The sequence below is a fragment of the Podarcis bocagei genome (genome assembly GCF_964188305.1).
Source record: "Podarcis bocagei genome assembly, chromosome: 8".
Classification (NCBI taxonomy): domain Eukaryota; kingdom Metazoa; phylum Chordata; class Lepidosauria; order Squamata; family Lacertidae; genus Podarcis; species Podarcis bocagei.
Window position 1 is genome coordinate 54,914,256 of NC_138133.1, and position 17,719 is coordinate 54,931,974.

Sequence of the window (17,719 nt, forward strand, 5' to 3'; positions counted from 1 at the left end):
GACAAGATAAAAGACAAGGGAACATATTATTTGACCTTTCTGCTTTGTTTTTTTTTAAAAAAGATTGCCCCACAAACTTTCAAAAAAGCATTACAGTGGTACCTCGGGTTAAGAACTTAATTTGTTCCGGAGGTCCGTTCTTAAGCTGAAACTGTTCTTAACCTGAGACACCACTTTAGCTAATGGGGCCTCTCACTACCACCACTTGATTTCTGTTCTCATCCTGAAGCAAAGTTCTTAACCCAAGGTACTATTTCTGGATTAGCGGAGTCTGTAAGCTGAAGTGTCTGTAACCTGAGGTACCACTATAATATGAAATGTTTACAGTGTAATGGCTATATATGTGTAGATAATTTCATAAACTCCTTGGGAAAAGTTGTAATGTTGATATCTGTTTTGCCATAGTCCAATTATAAAGAGAATATGGTTTATTAAAAAATTGATTAAGAACAGGACTTCAGGAACTACCCAGGACTGTTAATCTTTCAGAAAAAAATCTCTTTCCAAACCTCTTGGCAGATTACTGGCTTCTTTCTTCATTTGAAAGTAGTCTTTGTAATTGGCCAGTTAAGAAAGGCTGAAAAGATGTGACGTTGATTAGGATTTAGAGGGGTGGGGGTGGGGGTGGGGTTTAAAGGAGAGACGGGGAAGGAAGGGAAGGAGTGTGTGTCTAAGCCAGGAGCTGCTAAGGAAAGTAGCCAACACATTTCAGGATTTTTTTGGCAGGTTTTGTCCTAATGAATTATAGTATTTGCTCTCTCTCCCACCACCATATCTTCTACTACCATCACCCCACCCCTCACACACGTTTCCCCCAATTCTGAATGATTTTGAAAAGCTGCAATTACAGAGGTTACAGATAATTTGAATCAACACAGCTGGTCCTGGAACAGTTTCAGCGCATAATCACCTATCATGGATGCTAATTCCTGCTATGATTAAAACCCATGCTTTCCAGTAGGGCCGACAGCTCCATTGTCAGATATGCCACCCCTTAATGCAGAAGTCTTGGGCTTGTCTCCACCTGGCTTGCAGGGTTTCCTATGTTGGGTATGATAAAATATTGGGGGGGGGGGGAGGTAAGCCCTGTCAGGCATAATCGATCACATGACACAGTGCATGCACACCATTTGAATGGCAATGTCTATCAACTTGGGGGGGGGGGCAGGCCTCCTCAAGTATTGGGGAGGCTAAAGACCTTTCAGACCCTAGGAGTTGGCTTCCTATGAATATGTATGTACTTTCCCCAAACCTGCTTATGCGTGGACAGTGCTGTTTGGGCTTCATCTGCTCCTCAGAAAAGAAGGGCATGGTAATTGTGCACAGTCCAATAGAACAGGAGCACAGGAAATTGTCTTATTGTGAGCCAAATCATTGGGCTATCTAGTTCTGTCTACACCGACTGTCAGAGATTTTCCAGGGTTTCAGACGGGGGGTCTCTCCCAGTCCCATCACAGATAGAACCTAAGACCTTCTGCAAGCAAGACATATGCCCTACCACTAAGCTGTGACCCTTCTGAATGTACATGAAGACAGAAAGAGAATACAAGATCAATGAATAAAAATGAACGGGTGGAAAATAAACTTAATGTGAGTTGAATTTACATTTTCAGTTTTGAACTCTGAATATGATTTTGTTTGTTGAATTTAATGCATATTTTCACCTCAGGCTTTAAAAAATAGATATTGGGAGGAATGTGGCATGAAAAAGAGAGAGCTGTCTAGCTTCCCATAACTTCTTTTATACAAAACAGTGTAACAGGATAAGCAAGAAATGCACTTCATTTTAAAATTAGGAAACCATAATCGAGATTTCCCTTATTCAGTTACATTTTCACATGAGTCTGCCTTTTAAAAGTGTGTGGAAATGTAGAGAGAAGGGGATCTCTCTTATCTTAATTAATCTTCTTCTCATCCTCCCCCCTCTTTGTGACAACTAAGCCATCGTAGGAGTTGAAATTACGTACTAAGAAAACCTGGAATTTGATGACATAAGTGTTTGAAGCAAAAAGGAGTTTTGCAGTATCCAACGCTGATGAATAAGCTGTCAGTATCTGCAAAGGCAGCAGCTCTCCCACAGTAAGATGAGAGCTGGCAATGCAACGTAAGTGAACAGCACCTGTGAACGAGTGTTGTTCATTTGTCTCTTCCCTGTTGCCCTGAGACAGTTGTTGTGGGGAACAACTACAACTCCCATCAGCTCCATTCAATATGGCCAATGGCCAGAGATGATGGGAGCTGTAGTTCAATAGCAGCCAAAAGGATTCCCCCGCACCTGTCCTGAGGTTTTGATGTGAGAAATGTGTGTGGGGAGGTGTTCCTGGCTGGGTCTTCTTCAGGTGGCATCTTGGGGCAGGGGTAGTGCTATTATTCGAGAAAAAGAGGTGCCAGAGCTCACCATAAACACCTCCTTTGTTCTCTTCTAATGGCATTGGTGCCCACCTGAGAGGTGCCGGAACTGAGTTCCAGTGATTTCCAGCTGAAAAAAACAACTCTGGGGAGACAGGACCTGAAGCCTGAATGCTGCACAAGGCTTCTGACACTTTGGGCGCCAGCAGGGAGAAGGCTGCCATTGCAGCTTCCCTTTCTGCAGTAAAATGTCTTGACTGGTTGACACTGGGAAGGAGGTTGTAGACTCTCCCCAAACCAACCACTTTAAGTTCATGAGGAAGGACAAGGCTCAGTGCTAGAGCATCTGCTTTGACTGCAGAAGGTTCAGTCCTTGGCATCTCCAGGTAGAACGGGGAGAGACTGTTGTCTGGAAAGCTGCCAATCAGAGTGGACAATACTGAGCTACATGTATCAATACTGCATTGCAGCACGAGGTAGCTTCCTATGTTCCTAGCACATGCCAAAGCATTCTCGCAGGATTGTTTAAAAGTGATTTAAATGGCCTTAATGTTGCATTTCTGAACCTACTGTGATTTCCTTTTACTTCCTCCCATTACTCCAACCTCGCAATTCTTCGTGGATGCTTCTTCCTTTCATCTGAAAAATGGCACTTCCTTTCCTTGGAAATGAATAATTCCCGCCCCCTTTTCCCACTGAACATTTTACTCCATTCAGCGGTTTGTTGTGGCTTTACTTTACATTACAGCCTTTACCGTCAAACTGGAAACATCTTATTTTCCAAAGTGGTGCTATTCATTTTTTTCAACACTTTTAAACATCTATTTCAGCAGCATTGGTTATGTACGCTTTGCTCAGCCATGTTTAATCTTTGGAGCGATCTGTTTTCCCCTTAGAAAGTATCTTTTTAAATGCACCTGAATGAATGTATTCATTCCAGCTACCACCATGGTGACACTTTAATACCAAGGCCTTATTTTGTTAACAGGCTGTGTGGCATTAAATATGAGTGCTGGAGCTACAGAAGTAATTTCGTCTGTGAATGCCTAAGTATGGCTGAATGGAAGCATAAGGTGCTATGACAGAACAGAACATCTCATCTTTCTATTTTGGATGGCACCATATGCTAAACAGTAGCTTTCCTCTTCCTCTCTGAACTTAGCAAGCAAAGCCATTCACTGTCAATACTAGCTTCAATTTTGTTTTTTAATTACTGTTTATATTTACTATCAGACAGGATGCTATATAGGAGCTTCAAAAATGTACAAGGTCCAGGTGGTTATCTCTGTCTTCAGATTAAGATTATGCTTAATTACTTATCCCAGTAAAAGAAAGAGAGAGACAACCCTAGTTTATAGATTTTAGTGCATTTTTTAAAAAAATCCCAATTATTTAAAAGTGAAAGTGAGTGAAGTGGAATTGGGGGGGACCATTTTAGTATACAGTGGTACCTCGGGTTAAGTACTTAATTCGTTCCGGAGGTCCGTTCTTAACCTGAAACTGTTCTTAACCTGAAGCACCACTTTAGCTAATGGGGCCTCCTGCTGCCGCTGCGCGGCCAGCGTGCTATTTTTGTTCTCATCCTGAAGCAAAGTTCTTAACCTGAAGCATGATTTCTGGGTTAGCGGAGTCTGTAACCTGAAGCGTATGTAACCTGAAGCGTATGTAACCTGAGGTATCATTGTAGTAGTTTACAAATTAGATTGGTGTTAAAGCAGAGTCTCATATCTGTTGTTTTTCCCCCTGTGGCTGCATGCACACCACACATACATTTAAAGCTCATTGCTTCCCCAAAATAATCCTAGAAACTGCACCATTCAGAGCTTTAAATGCCTGGTGTGGAAAAAGCAGGAAAGAGAGTGTGTCATCCTTCTGTTCTAGGAAATGCCCAACACTTCTCATGAGCACAAACTGAGAAGATGTGGGAGGAGGCTTTCTAGAACCCTATGGCAATTCTTCTGCCCACAGATGCCTCTGCCATTAGGGTTTCTGTTCTTTTTTAAAAGCACAATCAGTGCCCTAGGATCCACCATGCTACAAAATAACATTTCTCTAAAATGTAATCAACAAATGAAGTCCATCTAACCTGATTGTTTGCAATAACTTCCTGAGTTTTCACTGAAAGCTAGCAAGCTACATTTCTTCCATCCTCAACTGTGAGGAGTTCTTCATTGCGATGTCTTGCAAAATAACCTCATAAGGGAAAAGCAAATGAGTTTATTTTTTTTTGTTTATTTTTAAAATTTATATACCGCCCTTCATCAGGAGATCTCAGGGCAGTTCACAGAATAAAATACAAGATAAAACACAAAGTTTATATCTCAAGCTCATGCATTAATATCAATTAAGGCTACTGAAATCAGGATTAAAATCAAAATAAAAGGTTAATTATTGATATTTTAATATGTGCTAAAAAGTACCATTATGTCAAATTGCAAAAACAATAGCATTGTGTCTCTTTTTCTTTTCTTTGTTTTAATCTAATTATCCAGATTCCTAAAGATTTTCATTTCACAGAAAATGTTCCTAAAGTGAGCCTTTTGATGCACATCTGATAAGGCCATCAAAGTCCCTGTTATTATGCATTCCAATTGCCCTTGGGAGTATTTGATTAGAGCATTTGCTTTGTCACACTGACAAACTAAAAGTTATTATCTATCTCAGGGGGCTAACGGGAAGACATAGGAAATAAAAAGATTGGTTGTTATGACATGCACAAGAGATCTGAAAAGCTCCATGGATATCATGAAGTGAGGCAACAGAAATGCAAATTAGATTGGCTTAGCAATATTTGCACATTCTAATTATGTCACCTAGCAAAGGACAAATATATAAATAAATCAGGAGGTAAACATGACTTGGTTTCAGGAATGCTCATATTATTTCCTATGCCGTAGTTGACTGTGAGCAAAGGGGATTTGGGCATTGGGATAAAGAGTGAAGGTGTGGGATAAAGAAGGGACAGGTTAAGCCACATAGGAATCTGCAACTTACGATGATGCTCCATTCTCTTTTCCACAGCCCAAGCTGAAGAGGAAGGAGAAATGAGTTTTAGTATTCTCGCCAGTTTCTTCAGGACCAGAGAATGACTGAGCTTATCTATGCACAACATTTCTATACAATCTATTAACAACAACAAAAATATTTTTGAGATTCACAAATATAATTTAAACACATGGAGCATAAACAAAAGAACAAAGACGTATGGGGTGATGTCCTGCTAAGTCATGCTCAATATCAGCATGCAGCATCAATATCAATAAAATTCTAAAATTCAGGCGTCATTTTTTTTTTGGGGGGGGGGGTAGGGAACCAGTCAGTAGACATCAAATGATCACCAGGGCTTACTGGCCAAGTTGGTCTACTAGGGCCAGCAAGGAGACCAGGGAAGAATTTAAATGTGGAGTCCCAGAAAGGGTTTCTTCATAGAAGAGGAAAGGGAATAGAGGATCAGGCTAATTCAAATTGATGGCCAGGCGGAATAGCTCTGTCTTACATGCCCTGTAGAAGGAGATCAAGTTCTGCAGGGCCCTAGTCTCGTGGGACAGAGCATTCCACCAGGTCAGAGCCGTCACTGAAAAAGCCCTGGCCCTGGTGGAGGATAGTTTGGCTTCCTTAGGGCCTGGGACCTTTAAGCCTGGAAACGCCCCATTCCACACCCGCGTCGCCCCATTCTGCCCCTTTTTGTGACATTTTTGGGTCACTTCTGGGTTTGGAGCAATGTGCATATGCATGGTCGTGGACATATTGAACGCACATAAATGGGGGGGTTGCATATGTGTGGGGGGGTTTCATTATACTTACAAAAGAACTTTTTTAGTATGTGCTCATAAGCTGTCATAAGCTGTCATCTTAGTAGATATGTAAAGGGTTGTACCTGCCCTTTTCTGCAGGGCAGGTAAATCTAAGTGCCCATTAATTTTGGGAAGAGTGTGGAGATGTCTACCAATTCCACACTAGAACTGGTAACATGGAGTTGCCTGTTGAATTAAAAAAATAACATTTTTATTCATAACCTGCATTTTGAAGAGTTGACCATTTACAATTTACTGCAAAATAAGAAAGAAGTTGGAAATAAATAAATAATAGTTCATATTGCTGTGATTTTAAAACATACATTAAATGTGTCCTAAATATGAAAATGGTCTAGATTCCGTATATATAAACACCAATGAAAGCAACTTTATTTTTTCCAGGTTTTTAAAATTTGTATTCAAAACCTGTTAATCAGTCATCTCTCTGCTGCTCTTGATATCCAACAGTGCAGTAATCAGAAACTTTCTGGGTTCGCTTCTTGCTGTGTGCACTGGAAGTTTGAATATACAGCTGACTACACATCAGTTCTACATCTGCATATAATTTCTGTTGTCTTCTTATTCCAGCCATGTTATAGAACATAATTAGGGAAAGGACAACTGTTTGCAACAAATCAGAACTAGGAAAGTGAAATCTGGCAAGCTTGGTCCAAGCAGAAAAGTTATGCAAACGTTATGCATTATGGAAATATTAACAATGCAAATTTGTATCTTGGCAGATAATCATTGACATTCTTTTATTTCGAGTACAATTTCAAAAAGAAAGAAGAAGAAGAAGAAGAAGAAGAAGAAGAAGAAGAAGAAGAAGAAGAAGAAGAAGAAGAAGCAGCAGCAGCAGCAGCAGCAGCAGCAGCAGCAGCTAATTTAATTTCTACAGTGCTACAATGGTAGTAGGACTTGACAAGGGCATATTGGAGCATATTGAGGGAAGCCTTGGACCCACATGATCTCAGCACTTCCCATATCCCCAGCAAGGAAGCAAAAACTTGCCAGCCTGGGACTGGTGTGAGGTTATTATATTCATACTGAAACCAATGTATTCAGCCATGCCTACAGAGGAACCAATGGCACAACTTCTCAACTAACCTGAAACCTGTAAGCATAGAAGTCAAGATTGGATGACAACAAAGGAATATGGCATATTGCTGAGCAGGATGTAGCCAAATTGAGGTCCAGTTGATTAAATGGGAGTGTTAAATTATGTGCTTAAATTTCTTCACTTAAAGCCAACAGAGCCTCAAAGTGCTTAACTTAGGGTTGTGCTTATTGTTGAGTCAATGGAGCAACCAATCCACTTGAATGTAATATCTATCTTTCACATACACACCCCAAAGTTTGGAGGGGTCATCCAAGCTCTCCATAAGATTCACCTAACAATAGGAATTGGTATGGTCCAGATTGCCAATAAAGAGTTTTCTTTTAAAGAGAAAGTGCATGTAGAAAGTCCTGTCAGACTTTGGAAGCAAAGAAAACAAGAATGCTGTGTGACAGGCATGTTCTATGATTCCTTTTGCTGCTCAGTGGTTTGTATCAGTCCTGCATGCCAAATAGAGTGTTTCTGACAGCATCACTTCCCTTGGTTCCTTTAAGTTACAGGCTGCAGATATCTCATAAACTCACTTTTCCTTCAGATCAAAACTATAGCTGAGTGAACAGCTGCCCAAAAGGATGTACACCAGTTATATCTGAACAATGATAATCTCAGATCCACCTCTGAGTTTAGTGTGTGTGCACGCGCGTGCGCCTAGCTATGGTTTTTTTTAGCCTGTCCAAAGATATGAGGAACTAGCATGAAATGGAATTCAGCAAACAAATTGGTTGCAGAGGGGGATAGATCAATTGCGGTAGAGTTTAGAACTTCAGAGTTCTAAAAACTCTCAGTGGGTTTATTCAGTAAATCAGGAACACCCAGAAACACATACAATTGAATGGCTTCAGTGCTGAACAAAGAGAAAGATGGAGTGGTGGATAAACAAACTTCAGCAGGCACTTAAGCACTAGGAAATGATGGTTCCACAAATGATTTAACAGAGCACTATAGTACATAACAATATGCATCCTCAGGATGAAGATCCTTCTATGAAGCCAGAAATAAGTCCTGTTCAACAAAGATCCTCTATTACGTTAATTATAAGCTTTCTCCATGTGGCTTCTACCTGTTTGGCCTCATCCTTAACAAGTAGGTTCTTGATTGCAGCTTAATCATGCAATTCCTATATTTTTTAAAGCATACTGTATAATGATTGATTTTGTCTCTTCTGCAATAAAAAGAACATCAAAAAAAGACTAAGGCTGCAGTCTGAACCCCACTTATCTGGGAGAAAGTCCCATTGAATTCAATAGGACTTCTGAGTAGACATTGTTAGCATTGTGCTGTAAACCGGCTAAGAAACCAGTCATAAGTAAGGCTGAACAGGAGGCTATTATAGGGGCAGAAGTCACAAGTAGGAATATTATAAGTAAAGGCACAGTAGCCTTAAAAAAAAAAGCTTGATAAAACTTCGTCCATTTTCTGGTGGCAAAATATATTGAAAACAATTACTATAATCAGTAATACCTAATATCAAGTTTAAGTCGTCATAAAATGTGTTATGGAAGATGGGATTATTGGATTGTCTTTGTACTTATTTTTATTATGTGTTTTTATGTACTTTATTGTACTTTTATAGTGCGAACCGCCCTGAGATCTATGAGTATAGGGCAGAGAGGAAACACTAGACTCATCTATTTTTCACCAGCAAAAGCCTGATCATTACCATAAAAGGGGGGTGGAATCAGAAATGGTCACAAATTCAAGATAGATACATGTGTGGTAGAATATGTATAATTAAGGCACCTGCAATTTCTGACATCTGTGATATGGATTCTGTAATTTTACATTTGGTTTTTGATTCAGTACAATAATATTCAATAGGCTCTGGAACAGCCCTGGATATACATCCTTGTGCAAATTAATTGAAACAAACAATGTAGTTTATTGTACAAAACTCACATATACATGTACAAAACTCACATATACATACATTAGTAACGGATATGAGCTCCACTATTTTTAAGCAGCATTTGAACATGGTTTGGCATGGAGTCTACTTGTTTCGAACAGTCACTGTTGATTTTTGGATCCTTGGACCACACTTGATCCAGCCCACCTAGCAGTTTGAAAGCACGTCAAAGTGCAAGTAGATAAATAGATACCACTCCGGTGGGAAGGTAAATGGCATTTCCGTGCGCTGCTCTGGTTCGCCAGAAGCGGCTTAGTCATGCTGGCCACATGACCCGGAAGCTGTACGCCGGCTCCCTCGGCCAATAAAGCGAGATGAGTGCCACAACCCCAGAGTTGGCCACGACTGGACCTCATGGTCAGGGGTCCCTTTACCTTTACCTTTACCACACTTGAATCAGCGCCTGAATGAGCTTCTCCATAGTCGTACAGTCTATAGCACGGAGGCGACTTTTGCATATAGCCCACAAGTTCTCAATGGGATTCACGTCCAGGGAATTCCCTGGCCAATCAAGTATCTGTATTTGCTGCTCTGTCATGAATTTCTTCACCACTTTCGAAGTTTGGAAGGGGGCTAGGTCCTGCTACAATATCCCAGTACCATCAGGACACGTCTTTTCCAGCTCTGGAATAACTCTTTTTTCATAGAACCTCAATATATTGTGGCGTGCACATCATTCCTTCTATTGGCTTCAGGCTTCCAACACCATAATGATCAACTGACTTTTCGTGTTTGTTTTGAGTACAGGATTATGAGTAAGATAGAAAACATGCTTTGTTTCAATTAATTTGCACAAGGGTGTAGGCAACCCTATATAAGTATACTTACAATCCACAAATTACTTCTGAACAGAACAGTTGAGTGATTTCATATGATTACGGTATTCATTTGATTGGATTCTGTATTTACTTGTGTTCTGCATAATCGTGTGATACACCTACAGCTATCTCTGGCATTGCTTGACCTTTTTGCCTCCATACACACATATGCTGATCACACACACACACGCACACACGGATAGTGCTAGCTATAAACAAGAAATAAATCACACTTAACAATGTTACATTTCACCTAAGACTAAAAGCAAAACTGTTTCAGTGATCATAAAGTGTTTATGTAATACAACATCCAATTATAGAAGTTTAACTTTTGTAGTCTCTATTGCAATTATTGCCTTATGGCCTTTGTTCTCCATTGTGCACCATTCATTTTTAGATGTGAATGTTGTAAATTAATACAAAGTACACTGTCTGAATTTGTGATGTGCTAGTTTGGTAGATCAGTTTTTCATGGCTATTACCCTAAGAAACTCATGCCAAACTTCCAGGTGCCTGTTTCCTTTAAGACACCAACATTGGCAATGACCCCAAGAGACCTAGCCAATGGAAAGGAAACAGAAGAGTTTCCTCTGGTGCACATGATGAAGAATTGGCAGTCAGCTATTAAAGATTTTGCAGAGCATACTGTAATACTTCTAACCTGTGCTGTGAGCAGCTTTTTACTGGAAACCCATCACAACCAGAGATCAAGAACACCCCATCTCTGCTGTCAGGTTTGAATGTTGTCAAACATCCAATGATGCTTTTACACTGAAGAGTGAAAGCCAAGAATGGATAGATTCTAGATTAATGACCTGGAAATGTGAATCCTGGGAATCTTCTATAATTAGTTCCCCAAACCCCAAGCAGTCAGAGCCTCTGTGTTACAATAGCTACATGGAGATTGCTTTAAACAGCCTCCTCATTGGTACTGCTTCATGTGGCAACTAAGACATGTGCAATGTTTCAGTACATGGACTGTTCTCCATCAGAAGGAGAACCTTTTGGTGGGGGCTGTAAGTGGCATACAAATGCCGCTGTACCCAAGGGGGTCAAGTCAGGAAGATGCTCAGCCTGTTAAAGCAGCTTCCATACCAAAACTATTTCAGAGGTTGTCCATGTGGCCTTAAACAATAAGGAAACTTGTCCTGGAGGGTCATGCATGTTATATAGTTAGAGGCTGCTGGAATGATGTCTACAGCAGCATTGTGTATATCCTTATTCCTTTTCATCCTTTAGCACTGCTAATTTTATGGTCCAATGTGTGCCTTTGTGTTTTCTTCAGATTGTGCCAGTACGTCATTTAATGCAGCTGTTAATAATTGAATTTGCCCTGATATATCTGTGATCAAGAAAGTGCTACTTGCTTGGGGAGAGTTTAGTGAAGTTGGTTACTTTTGCAAATCCTTGATTTCTTGATATGAAATAGAAATGTTTCATTTCCATCATGTTTTTTGGCTGTGCACTGTCACTTCATTCTGCCTTCATCAACATTATTGATATTTTTGGATACATCTTGCTTTGCGATGCTGACTAGCTAGTAGTGACTTAATCATCCTGGCTTCCACCAACTGTTTTCTGTCTGCTAATACTGTTGCCCAACAGAACTAATGATAACATTTTCTACAGTCATCTCAGCAGAGACTGCTCCATTGCACATAAGTCTGCTCAGTATATAAAACTCCCTGACATATTCTTGGAAAGGAACAGAACAGATTACTGTATATCTTTTCTTCCTTTGGTGAATGAGGATCACTGACAGAGGAAGAGGAGTGCGGGGGGAGCGCACTGCCCCCGGCAAGGCGATCCTGGTGGGGTGCCATCATGGCTGCCTCCCACCCGCGCTGGGCACCATCCCCTGCAGGTGGTGTGCCATGTCCCCAGGGCACATGCCAGCCCCTCCCCCACTGTTCTCCGCCCCTCCCCCTGGTGCCGGAGCATGAAGCTCTGCCATTGATGAGGATATGAGTATTTACCGGTAGGTGTAGAGAAACAAACAAGTTTGGCTAGAATTCTGGGTATGCAAAAATCGGCAATTTGTTCAGAGTTCCATGCAATCTTGTTGCCTTGTTTATAGGGTTCTTCATCCATGAGTTGGCTCACAAATGCATGGCATTTGGATGCCAGTGGTATGGCTGCGTTCTGGCTACTCACTGGTATGTAAAAGCTGCATGAGTAATAGAGGCCCATTGTATGGGATGCAGGACTGTACAGTGGTACCTCGGGTCACATACGCTTCAGGTTACAGACTCCGCTAACCCAGAAATAGTGCTTCAGGTTAAGAACTTTGCTTCAGGATAAGAACAGAAATCGTTCTCCGGCGGCACGGCGGCAGCGGGAGGCCCCATTAACTGAAGTGGTGCTTCAGGTTAAGAACAGTTTCAGGTTAAGAATGAACCTCCGGAATGAATTAAGTACTTAACCTGAGGTATCACTGTATGAGACACTACTTATTATTTTATATCCCACTCTTCCTCAGAAGACTCCAGCGTGGGTAGCACTCAAAATACCAGAACATTAAAAACAAATATCACAAATTTTAAAAGCTCTATTCAATTTGTACACATTAGTGTACAAGCCATTTGTTTTAAACATTTAGGTGGCCATTCAGAAGAGGAGGCAAGTTTTCAGCTGGAAGTGAAAGATGGGAAATTTTGGCACAAGCCAGCATAAGTGATAGGACACTAGAAAACACACACATATAAAGCTTTGAAAAACCACAACAAAAATACTATGAGCATGTGCAGTTTCAAATTTTAAAAACTTACTTTACTCATCATTGGTTTTGCTCTTAGGGCCTTGGTCCAGTCAGTAACTTTCAGCATAACTAGAAGGAGCAATGGCTACAAAAGGGGACTTGGTCCTTGTACTGTAGACATCAAATTCTACTTCCTTTAACCAGACTGATGCATCTTTGTTCCATGTTTTTCTGTTCCCTACCCCCACAAAAAACAACTTCAATCAATCTTACCAGAATCCTATACCCAATTTAACTGAAATCAAAGCAAGCCCCATTAAAGATAAAGTGACTTCCTTCCGAGTAGACATATATGTTACTGTACTGTACTATAAGTTAACTGCCTGGACTTTATCCATGTAGAGTTTTTTGCATTTGCCATGAAGGGGGGCATTCTTAAACAACCACCCACATGTTGTAGAATCTTAGAATTGTAGCATTGTATGGGAATCCGAGGGTCACTTAGTCCAACCCCCTGCAATGCAGGAATCTCAACTAAAGCATCCAAGACAGATGGCCTTCCAACCTCTGCTTAAAAGCCTCCAAGGAAGGAGAGCCCACAACTTCCCAAGGGAGACCATTCCACCATCGAACAGCTATTAATATCAGAAAGTTCTTCCCAATGTTTAGTTGGAATCTCTGTTCTTGTAACTTGAATCCATTGATTGCTATGAAGAAAGGAAAGGCAATGGAGTGGGGGGGTAAGGAAATCTCTTTGGAGATTGTAAGCAGATACAAAAGGGGGGGGAGCAAGAAGCCTGTTGTTAGGACTCAGGGATTCCTGTCACCTGGTGTCCAAAGCAGTTCACTCATCACTGCCTTGTTCATTCATTCACCGAAGACATGCAGAAGGAATGGCCAGCATATACTTTGAAGTTTTTCTGGACATGATTTCCTTTTTTTTCCTTTACTCTCCAGAGACAGAATAGCTTGCTTTTGTTTTTAAACAAAAGCTCAGAGTCCAGCAGTCTACCACGGGCCATGAGTCAAACCACTGTAACACTGTGGCTCCAACTCCCATTTCACAGAGTCATTCCAGTCCAAGAAGATATCAAAAGCTGCATAGAAATCAAGCAGATTTATCAAGCTGTCCTTTCCCTGACACTGGTTATCAATCTGGGCAAGAAAAACGGTTCAGAAACCACCCCTGCCTGAAGCCAGAATGACATTGGTCTAGGGAACTGGCTTCTGTTTACAACACCAACTAACATTTTCAAAGTTCTGTCATTTTGTATATGAAGCAAATCTTTTGTGTTCAATTCAAGTTCAACCCACTCTCTTTTAACATCTACAAGTGAAATAGAACTTTATCCTTTGCTGTAGGAAGAGCCATTGTGAAAAGATATTGAGACAGCTAAACTGGCTTAAATTCAAGGTAGAATTCTTGGTAGGTCTTCAATGCTGAGTGTTTCTGAAAAGGCAATCCCTCAAATACTGTCAAGAACAGAATTTTCTGCCATTTGTAAGTATAATATATTATATGCCATCTCTGGTAGTGAGAAATCAACAATTTTTCCAAAGGTCTGAAAAGCAGTGTTATCTACAGAATACATGTTTATGAATTTAACACAACAGAGATGCAACAGAGAAACAACATCCTGTTTGTGAAACAATCTCCAAATAGACTTGTGCAAGTGCCCCCGTATTTCTGGGTTAGGTTATTTCTCTTCCAATAATATCAGTGGCCAATGTGTACATAGCCTTGCCAATCTATGCCTCAAAACCTGCTTCACTATGCAGTTCATACAAATATATTTAGTATGTATTTAGCTTACATTCTGAGCACCACAAGCTAAGGCTCCTTTTCATATGTTATATTTCTAAAAATCAGCTACACTGCTCAGAAATAGTCACTTCAGCAGTAGACTGTATATATGATTTGGCTATATTTCTAAATATACTGTTCATAGTATCTATTGGGAAGCTCTTTCGATTCTAGTTCTATAGTGAGCCTTGAAACAGCTTTAGAAATAAAATTGTTTCATTTCATTCAAACCCAATGAATGTTTAGTGGCTTGATTGAGCAAGTCAAACCTGTGGTGATTTAAACAAAACTATTAATTCTCTCCTTTATGAATAAGTTAATTTTCCCACAAAGGTCCAAATGTACCTCTTTATTTGGTGATTTTGTCTGATTAAAACAGCTAACGGCTTCTTTCCACCCAAACAAGATTTATACCCATTTGATTCTATTAAACCACAACAGGCACATCAATCCAAAGTGATTCTAGTTAATTTACATGTCCCTGCCCATTGGTCTAGAAAACTTTACTTTCTGTACAGAAAACCTCGACTTCCAAATTGAATCCTAATGCAAACTTCCAAGGTTCACACCAAGGCCACAATAGATTGCTTTGTAATTGATTGCATTTAGTTCAGAAGCTGTCTCAGTATCAAATGTATTACTTTGGAGATAAGCACACACTCAGCTGTGTTCAAATCTATTTTATTGCCTTGCTTTCTGAATTTGCATGCTGTCTATGCAGCCCTCCCTCCCTCCCCTATTCCTCCTCCTTCAATGGGACTAAAAATGCCTTAAACCTGAGTTCCTTGTTTTAAAAGATTGGTAGTAAGAGCTATCTTCTCTGTATCTCACTTATTCAGGTCACATCTTTGGATCAATAGAATATGACTTATGTTTTTATATATGCTGGAAGCTACCCAGAATGCCAGGGGAAACCCAGACAGATGGGCAGGGTATAAATAAAATCCTCATCATCATCATCATCATCATCATCATCATCATCATCACTAGGTTCATATCTCACAATGCTTATTGATAAGTTTCTGGTGTTCAGAAACTATGGTGATGTAGCTACTAGGATGGTGTGCACTGAATATAAATGGTCAGGCATTTGTATTTTATTGTTTGATAGCTCCCTGATTGAAAAATGATACCACATTTGTGTGAATATGAAATAATGAGTCCTGATCAGAGACACGTTTGGCAGTAGATATATCAATTTTAACATAAAATATACTTGCTAAGAAATGGTTTTCTCCCACATGAAATCCAAAACTATTTGCAGCATTAACACTCAAAAATGAATTTCTGACAGTGCTGAGCTGATCAGAGTCATACTTTTTGAATGATGGTTCAATTTCTAGAGCCAGAAAGAGAGAGAGAGAGAGAGAGAGAGAGAGAGAGAGAGAAAGGTCTTCGGTGTTACTGAAGGATTGTACAAAATTCAAATAACTTAGATGAGTAGGTTATAGATTCCAACTATCACAGTAAATCCCTTGTTCTATCAGTTCCCATAAAAAGGTTTCTTTGATTGGGTGATTCAGCACTGCACATGTTAATGTGAGCCCACTGAATAGCTCATGAATATATCCCAACCCCATTCAGGGCTTTACTCTGAGACTTGTTTTACTTAATCATGACCCAATATACAAGTTGGGGATATTTGAGTCCCCACCACTCCTTTTATTGAGGACAATTTTGCTCTACTGCAAACTGAAAATTATGACATAGATGCTGACTTGTTTAAATTATATTATTACATCTGAAGACTTTACTTTCACCCTTTAAACCTCACATGTACACAAACATAATGAATGAAGTCTGACCTGTCTAATTTATTCAGTCTTATAATACAGCTTTGCATAAGATGTTCAGATCAAATATTAGCTTTGTTTAGCAACTCTAGACCATGGTGGAGTACATTTTCATTGTTTTAAGATTTAAACAATTTTGCCAGGGGCACAGAAACCTCTCGATCTCGGATAGATCAGTTGTATTTTTGCCATCTTGAATTACGTCATTTCAGATGTTAAGGACAAATTTCAACTCACAAAATTTACAAATTATGCAAATTGGGAAGAAATGTACAGATATGGGGAAAATTTAGCTGTATCGTATTATAATTAAAAACAATCTTGACAATTAAAACCAACAAAACAAAATCCAGGCTAGAGAGATACGGTTCCAATTTTATTCCCATTACATACCAGGCAGAGGGCTTTCTTGGCAGTGGCACCCACCCTGTGGAACGTCCTTCCACCAGATGTCAAGGAAATAAACAACTATCTGACTTTTAGAAGACATCTGAAGGCAGCCCTGTTTAGGGAGCTTTGTAATGTTTGATTTTTGTGTGTGTTTTTAATATCCTGTTGGAAGCCGCCCAGAGTGGCTGGGGAGGTCTGGCCAGATGGGCGGGGAATAAGTAAGAAATTATTATTATTATTATTATTATTATTATTATTATTATTATTATTATTATTATTATTATACAAAGGAAGAGCCAAATGTGCATTTATAAAATAGGGAGAGAAAGTAGGGGCAGATGGGGGCGTGGCATCAGGGGGGATCTCAGGAAGGTATGGGGGGCTGGAGGGTAGCACGGTGGTTGCTGGGCATCTTGGGCACTGCAAGGGGTGGAGCCACTGCCTGTCCCTCAAAACACCAGCTACGGAAGTTTTGGCAGCTCTGCTAAAAATAGCACAAGACGTTTGGTGGCTCCCCTAAAACAAATTTGGTCCGACCCAGGCGCTAGCAGGGGTTGCTATGCCACTGCAAGCTGAAAAGGATTCCCCACCCCTAGTCTAGAGTGTGTAACAGATTCCAAACTGAATTTAGACCAGGAGTGTGACATTGTTGCCACTAATGCCATGACAGGGCTGGTGCAAAATCCAGTCACACACACACACAGTTTACATGACTGAATGCAACAACCTTAGTGCATGGGAAGAAAGCAGCAGAGTAGCCGATGCATCTGGTCCATCTGCCATGCAGAGTTCCAAAGTAAAACACACACGGCGGCAGAATTCTTCAGTAACAGTTTGCTGAGGTTTAAAAGGTTCACAAACCCAGGATCCCCAGGAAGGTTCACAAACTTCAGCTCCTAAGAGCATGTCCAGTTACAGAAGCAAAGAACAGGAAAACAGAAAGAAAAAAAACTGACTGATAAACTGAGCTCAGAGGCAGGAGATATATTACCCACCGCTGAGTATATGACCTTGAGTCTCACATGACTGGCCAGATTAGTGACCCATAAA